The sequence below is a fragment of the Symphalangus syndactylus genome, chromosome 11 (assembly GCF_028878055.3).
Source record: "Symphalangus syndactylus isolate Jambi chromosome 11, NHGRI_mSymSyn1-v2.1_pri, whole genome shotgun sequence".
Taxonomy (NCBI): Eukaryota; Metazoa; Chordata; class Mammalia; order Primates; family Hylobatidae; genus Symphalangus; species Symphalangus syndactylus.
Genome location: NC_072433.2, coordinates 85,698,781 through 85,707,132, shown reverse-complemented (window position 1 = coordinate 85,707,132; position 8,352 = coordinate 85,698,781). Strand labels below are relative to the sequence as shown.

General features: G+C 39.3%; 1 pseudogene; it reads left to right on the top strand.

The window, feature by feature from the left end:
• The first annotated feature begins 2,674 nt into the window (after positions 1-2,674).
• LOC129492675 (keratin, type II cytoskeletal 8-like) lies at positions 2,675-5,757 on the top strand (annotated as a pseudogene).
• Positions 5,758-8,352: the final 2,595 nt, after the last annotated feature.

Genomic DNA, 8,352 nt, shown 5'->3' with positions numbered 1-8,352 from the left:
ATTCAGCCAATGCATTTGGCAGAAAATTCAGATGAGAGGATTGGCCACATGTTACAGCAACAATGAGAACTTCAGTTTAAAAATGCGTCATTGCCTGCGTTGGCATTTCCTTCAGCTGATGATATTCCAGGAGCTTCTAATGAATTGAAGCTGCCTGAAGAAGCTCATGAAGTTGCTTACTGATGCATAAATAATTATATGATGGTAGGATAAGAAGACACTTAAGCAATGGTGTTGCTGTTTGATCACCAGTATTGTTTCTGCCAAATTTGTGGTCTGTATATAAGTGCATGTGGAATAGATTTCTGTGTATGCAAAACAACACAGAAGCATGGCACAGAAGATGGGAAAATGTAATAGAAAATCTTCATGTCTGTGTATATCAAATCATAGAAGCATTTCAAAAAGAGCAGCACCATGCAGAAAGTGAAGGTGAACATTTTGTCTGAGAAAAGCCATGTCCTGAAAGAAAACAAATCAGCTACTCATTGTGATGCTAGGGTTGAAAATATTGTTAATGTTGTGAAAGTCAGCCAGCTCTTATGAACGATCTCTGTGCAATTGCCCATAATCTATCCTTGTAATACATATTTTTCAAATGCTAAATTTTCTTTTTAGTTTTCTGGAGTTTTTTTCTTTTTTTCAGTTTTTTTCCCAGTATTTTACATTCTCAGCATTTTTTTTCTTTTGCAGTTCTCTGTGATAGGTATTTTATCTTTGCATCATTTCCAATACTGGAAGTATAAATCATGTAGAGACTTCTAGAAATTTCTAATTTGTTTTATGCATTTTTTATAAATATGATTCCATGAAAGTGCATTATCACAACATTGACTTCGAGTGCAAGCATTGGAGCATGTATGTAAACACACTGGAACTTCCTCAGTAAATGAAGACAATTTTTGTATATCTGCATTTGTGAAAGATAAAATTTTTTGAGATCTTGGCTCTTTGGGTGATTGGTACAGTGGTGACCCATTCTGGTTTTCGATCAATCATGTCAAAAGACTTAGTTCGTCCCTCACAGTATTTAGGACAGCAGTCCTAAAACACACTATTAACAACCATAGTGGTAGGTATTCATACATTTCGCTTTTGACCTATTTTTTTTATGAATATAGTTCATCTGCTCATAACTGTTATATCAGTGTGACTATCAGTATACCTGAATGTTCATACTTGAAATCTGTGTTATTATTGCTTATGTTATTGGGTAAAGTGGCTTATGAAGTGTTCTGCTGTGTTTTTGTATGTTTCTCAAATAAATCTCCTTTTAAAAATGTAAATATCTTTTAAATTTTTTTTTTTTTTTTTTTTTTTTTTTTTTTTTTTTTTTTTTGAGACAGAGTCTCGCTCTGTCCCCCAGGCCGGAGTGCAGTGGTGCCATCTGGGCTCACTGCAAGCTCCGCCTCCTAGGTTCATGCCATTCTCCTGCCTCAGCCTTCCGAGTAGCTGGGACTGTAGGCGCCCGCCACCACGCCCAGCTAATTTTTCGTATTTTTAGTAGAGATGGGGTTTCACCGTGTTAGCCAGGATGGTCTCGATCTCCTGACCTTGTGATCCACCTGCCTCGGACTCCCAAAGTGCTGGGACTGCAGGCATGAGCCACTGCGCCCGGCCTTAGATATTTTTAAAATTACTTTTTGCAGAGTTATGGTGTCAGGATTTTTAACTTTTGTGAGTTCAACATTTGGATTTATGGTGTTCGTGGGTGTGTCTTTCGGGATTATCATTGGCTTCCATTTGTCCACAGTGTTGAACATACAGTGAAGCAAGGAATTAGGTGAGATAGATTGGCTAGATCTAGGTTAGGGAAACCTTTATTTCTAATTTTAGGGCGTTGGATATAAACTAGACGGCACTGGATATATGAGGTAGAAGAATAATGAAATAAATATTGGTTTTCCAGAATACTGTCTCATCTGGTGATTAGGAGTTGAATGAAATAGAAGCAAGAAGACATTGGAATGAATAAATTGTTTGAATAATTTAATAACTGCAGATGGTAAATATGAATGAACTAAAAAACAAATACACTAGAGAAACTGGACTTTACATATTTTCAAATATAACCTTACTTTAGAAGACCAAGTAATATTAAACATTTCTTGTAAATCTTTGACTTAGAAGATTTTTATTCATTCATTAAAAAATATTATTTAATAAGTTTGACATATATTATTAATAAATTTAATTCAACAAATATTACAATTAATCTTTCTTTACACAGTGTCAGCAACATGGGAGCAATTAATAATTTAAACAGTTTAAATAATTTATTATCCTCTGAATTTATAGGTAAAAATTTTAAGAAAATGAATAAAAGTATTTCTCCTTTATAGTTTCGTTCGGTGATTTTGTTGTTTGTTAATTTCTACTTTGAAATTGCAAGCAGGTGTCTGAGAAAGAATTTCACTTTTCTCTGTCAAGATAGGTACTGACCTGGCCAGATAATCCCATTTGCTCGGACTGGGAAAGGAGAGATTAATTATTACTTTTATCTTTATTCAGCTGCATCTCATAGTCTTCGTTTTTATTTCTATCTTGCACTTCACCATTTTTCTCAAGAACTCTCATCTCTGTGGAGGAAAAAATATCAGTATTTGTGCCCATACCTAACAGTTGTCTGGGTCTACAGCTCTGAATGAAAACTAACATATCACACACCCGAAAGATGAAGTACTTATATCACCTTTACAGGCGAAGTATTCATGTCTATAACCACAAATCTAATCGTTTAGCTGAGGTGCTAAGGGGCAGTTTTTGGAAATCTGTAGGGAATTTCTAGAGAAAAGGATATATTTAAGAATAGCTCACTTCTAATTTATATAATCGTTCTAATGTTCATGACATTTAAAAAAATTTGAAGGTTGTGATTATTAATGGTTGTGAAATTAATTTAGTGTTATGATAAGCATTTTTAAAACATGAAATAAAATAGTATTTAACAAAAAATGTCAAAATCAGTGGTGCATAGCAAGGATAGGTACTATGTAATAAAGCTTTTGATTCATGTTTTATATATGTTTGTTTTTGTATTGGCCACGCTGTAATATTACCTCTTATCATGGGTCATAGTTAACATTTTTGAAAACTACTGATATTTTGGAATACAAATCCTAAAGTATAAAACGATTTTCCACCAAGAAGCAGCCTCTCTGCTCCTTCTGGGATCGCCGTCTGGTTTAGCCCACCCGCCTGCCTCCACTCCTGCTTCCACCTTGTCCACCAGGGTGACCCAGAAGTCCTACAAGGTGTCCACCTCTGGCCCCCGGGACTTCAGCAGCTGCTCCTACACAAGTGGGCCCAGTGCCCACATCAACTCCTTGAGCTTCTCTTGAGTGGGCAGCAGCAGCAGCTTCCTGGGTGGCCTGGGTGGAGGCTATGGTGGGGCCAGCAGCATGGGAGGCATCACCGCCGTCACGTTCAACCAGAGCCGTCACGTTCAACCAGAGCCTGCTGAGTCCCCTTAACCTGGAGGTGGATCCCAACATCCCGGCCGTGCGCACCCAGGAGAAGGAGCAGATTAAGACTCTCAACAAATTTGCCTCCTTCATAGACAAGTTACGGTTCCTGGAGCAGCAGAACAAGATGCTGGAGACCAAGTGGAGCCACCTGCAGCGGCAGAAGACGGCTCAGAGCAACATGGACAACATGTTCCAGAGCTACATCAACAACTTTAGGTGGCAGTTGGAGACTCTGGGCCACGAGAAGCTGAAGCTGGAAGCGGAGCTTGGCAACATGCAGGGGCTGGTGGAGGACTTCAAGAACAAGTACGAGGATGAGATCAATAAGCGGACAGAGATGGAGAATGAATTTGTCCTCATCAAGAAGGATGTGGATGAAGCTTACATGAACAAGGTAGAGCTGGAGTCTCGTGTGGAAGGGCTGACTGACGAGATCAACCTCCTTAGGCAGCTATATGAAGAGGAGATCCGGGAGCTGCAGTCCCAGATCTTAGACACATCTGTGGTGCTGTCCGTGGACAACAGCCACTCCCTGGACATGGACAGCATCATCGCTGAGGTAAAGGCGCAGTACGAGGAGATGGCCAACCGCAGCCAGGCTGAGGCTGACAGCATGTACCAGATCAAGTATGAGTAGCTGCAGACGCTGTCTGGGAAGCATGGGGATGACCTGCAGCGCACAGACTCGGATCTCTGAGATGAACCGGAATATCAGCTGGCTTCAGGCTGAGATTGAGGGCCTCAAAGGCCGGAAGTTTCCCTGGAGGCCGCCATCGCAGATGCCGAGCAGCGTGGGGAGCTGTCCGTTAAGGATGCCAACCGCAAGCTGTCCGAGCTGGAGGCTGCCCCGCAGCAGGCCAAGTAGGACGTAGCGCGGCAGCTGTGTGAGTACCAGGAGGTGATGAACGTCAAGCTGGCCCTGGACATTGAGATTACTACCTATAGGAAGCTGCTGGAGGGCGAGGAGAGCCGGCTGGAGTCTGGGATGCAGAACATGAGTATTCATCCATAGGAAGACCACCAGCGGCAATGCAAGAGGACTGAGCTCCGCCTATGGGAGCCTCACAACTCCCAGACGCAGCTACCGCCTGGGCTCCAGCTCCTTCAGCCGCACCGGCTCCACGAGGGGCGTGGTTGTGAAGCAGATTGAGACAGGCGGTGGGAAGCTGGTGTCTGAGTCCTCTGATGTCCTGACGTCCTGCCCAAGTGACAGGTGCGGAAGCCCCTCCCAGCCTACTCCTCCTGCGGCTGCCCCAGAGCCTGGGAGGGAGGCCGTTGTGCAGAGTAGCACAGGGAACGGGGGACCCACCGGAGGCTCAGCCCTAGCCCGCAGCTCATCTGCCAGGGAGTTTACTGCCTGGGGACCCCCCTTGTCCATTTCTCCAGCTGCAAAACAATTTAGTTGCTTTTTTTTTTTGTCCAAAATAAAACCTCAGGTATCTCTGCCAGAAAAAAAAAAAAAAAAAAAAAAAGATTTTCCAGTTAAGTAGTAATTTTCTGAATAATTTTTCTCCCAAATTAGAAATAGTTGGTAATAGAAAATGGAAACAGATTATATAAGTAGCTACAAGAAGTTTCACACTCCTGTAAATTGTTCTATGACCTGTAGTTATGTACAAAATAAAAGTTCATAATTCCAACATTAGCTCCAAAAATGATGTAATTATTGACCTTAGGATAACAATATCAACACTTCCTATGCAGGTCTCTTTATCTAAAACTATATAAGAAAAAAGTAGTAGTAAATATCTTTTCAGAAGATTGTTGCCGTATGTGACAGAAAATGACTAGAATGACTTGTGGGTACAGCATATGCAGCATTGAGCAGCAGTATGCTTCAGTTAAGTTCCTAAGAAAGTTACGTTTATTCCTTGTGTATGTTCCTCTGCCAACAAATTAGTCATCCACCTTTTCAATGCAGTCCAAAGCAAACTATATTTTATGACACAAAGTCATTAAAAACTATGATCCAGGACAATACCTACAAAATGAAAGTAAAAATAAGAAAGAGAACATCAAAAATGCTTGTTAGAGTAACATTTTAATGAATTCAGTATAATAAATTTTTCCCATGACCTGTGATATTTGCATTAATTACTGCATCAAAAATCTTGCATAGCAATATCTGGCTACATGGAATTATATGCTTTGGGGTCTGCTCCTCATTTCATACCCTGATAGTCTCAGATTTCTAGTCATCCTGTCCTTTAACGTCATCCTGTCCTTTAACAGGATAGCAATAGTTGATGATATTGACAAACTTTCAAATTATGGTGGAATAGAAATGTAGAAAGAGCAAATTGGCTTAAATTTAAAACTATATCCATGTTCTAGTAATTGATATAAACACCTGGAGTTTGAGCAGTGACTTGCTAATTAACTCCCATGTAACTTGGATTTTTCCTGCACATTTGTAATCTACATTTCAATGCAAATTAATTCAGTTCAATCCAGTAAATATTTGTTGATTCTCACTTAAATAGCAAGCACTGTTATTTTGCTGTTATGCTTCCTGCTGTCAAGGTGTTTATAATCAGGAAGAAGAGATAAGCAAGCACGTAACTCAGAAATCAAGGCAGAATATGCTTAATGCCTTGGAAAAGATTACCAATAGAGTGCTTTAGAATGCTTATTCAAACAGAAAAAGGTAGTAGCATGAGTTTTGACAGATAATACTATCTCAGAGGGGGTATTGTAAGGATTAAATGCAACATATAATCCAGAGGGAGCAACTGAGACAGAGTCTCAGCAAATATTAGCTATCGTTATTTTCATTTTTATAGTTGCTGCTATTTTTATTTTCCAGTGTAGCTTATTTAAATAAGAATGATCACATTCGTGTAGCTATCTGCATTTGCTACTTTGATTGCCTTGAATTCACTGGGTCAGAGAGCTGACTAAATCAATTATATTGATTTCAAATCAATACATAAGTAGGGCATGGTAGATTTTTAACACCTGCAGTGCATTAGTTGTACCTGGTTGTTGCTATCACCACCTCTTCTGAATTCCACAAGAAACTCCCTCTTCAGGTTTGTTGGGATTTCCAAAAGAAGAAACATATCTAGGAGTGAAAATTATTTCCTTGGTTTTCCTAGAGACTTCATTGTTCCTGTTGACATTCCTCTCTCCCTAAGTTGAGGAATTTCACAGCAAACTTTCCTAGCTCGTGAACTCCATCATTCCTCTTAAAGCTTAGCAGCACAAAGATCACATCATAGCTCATCAGAGGACTGTCTGCTTTGTCTGTGATATCCAGCTTAAGGGGCTCTGGCGGCTTGTCTTTGATTTTTATAATTATTATAACTATAGTTGAAAACATGTTTTGTTTTTCTATCTTCTCAGTTAAACACTTTGGGGAGTAGGAGGAGCTTATCAGTTACTTAAACACTGAAATGTTTAATGTTCAGTTGCTATTATGCATTTAAGGTGTGGCAATGCAAAAGTCGCTCTTTCTTTAGTGGGCTGTGATGAATGTCCCTACGTGCTTCACAGAGTATGAGCAATCAAATCTCACGTTACTTCTTTGAGAATGAAAACCGGTTTCTTTATCTCTGTTCCACATAGAGTCTGGCAAAGTTAATTCTCAATCAAGGTATCAGAAAGACTAGATGAAGCCAATGTATTAATTATTTTTTATTTACTCCTGTCTTTGTATTTAATGCAAATTATGTGTAAGATAGTAAATTTGGCTAAGAAATCATTGCACTGATCAACTTAAGAAAAATTCCAAGGACTTTCTCTCTCTCCATCATTTATTGTGATAATGCCAAATGTTGTTCGTGTTTTTTAATGAATGACATTCTTTGGGGATATTCAGATTGTTCCATGTATGTCTTGGACAAATATTCATATTTTCCATTTAAAGGCAAAAAGAATGTATCCTAGGAAATAAACAGATAAATAGCAAGGTTCAAGGGTTGCATGTTAACCTCCAATTAGATTGCTCTGATAGGAGACAGTTCCGTGTGATTCAGAGAAGAGATCACTGGAACTCAGGAATGAGACTAGTTCCAGATTTGCTACTCCCTAGTTGCATGACTTTAGACAACTCTCTTATTAATTCCATATAACCTCAGTGTTCTCATCTGTGAAATAAAGAGGTGCATCAAATAAACCTTGAAGCTGCCTGTGGGCTCTGTAATTCCACAAATCTAACAAGCTATTACCAGAAAGATAAAATTAACCGGGCATTGGAATTGTGTACAATATCTAGCACATGCTAAAGAAAAAGACAAGGTAGGGAACTTGAATTATTAATTTCTCAGATATACTGAGTATTTACTATGTCCATGACATTGGGCTAGATGGTGTGTGTGAGTGTGTGTGTGTGTGTGTGTGTGTCTTGAGTGTGGCAGGAATCCTAACCTTAAGGGGCTTAGAATCACCCAGTGAGGAAGACTAAGTGTTTGCATGAGTAATCCTCATGCTAAATACAAACAAGGAACCTTCATTTTTAGGAAATTAACTAGGCAATTGAGGCACAATTCATTTTATCTTTTTAAGACAACCCTTGATGTTCTGTGATAAATGGCTCAATCTAAAATTACTACAGAGTAAAAATAATTTTACTGCATATCAAAGCATCACAATTTGTAGGCAAAATGTGTGGGTGTGCCTGTTTGAAAAACAAGTAATTAGGCCAGAAAACTCCTCTTTTTGGTTCTGCCTTTCCTGAAGACAAACCAATCCCAATCCGTGACTGATAATAATTTGTAAAACAGGTGGTAGGGCTGAACAGACAGATTAGGGATAGGTGTTAATCAAATTCACACTGGTGTGTTTTTATAGGAAACCAGCGAGGAAATGGCTAGAGTTTGGGGCTGCTGGGTTCTGTTAGGTAAATGTTTAGCTTTGATTAATGATGCTACCAGGCAACATTTTC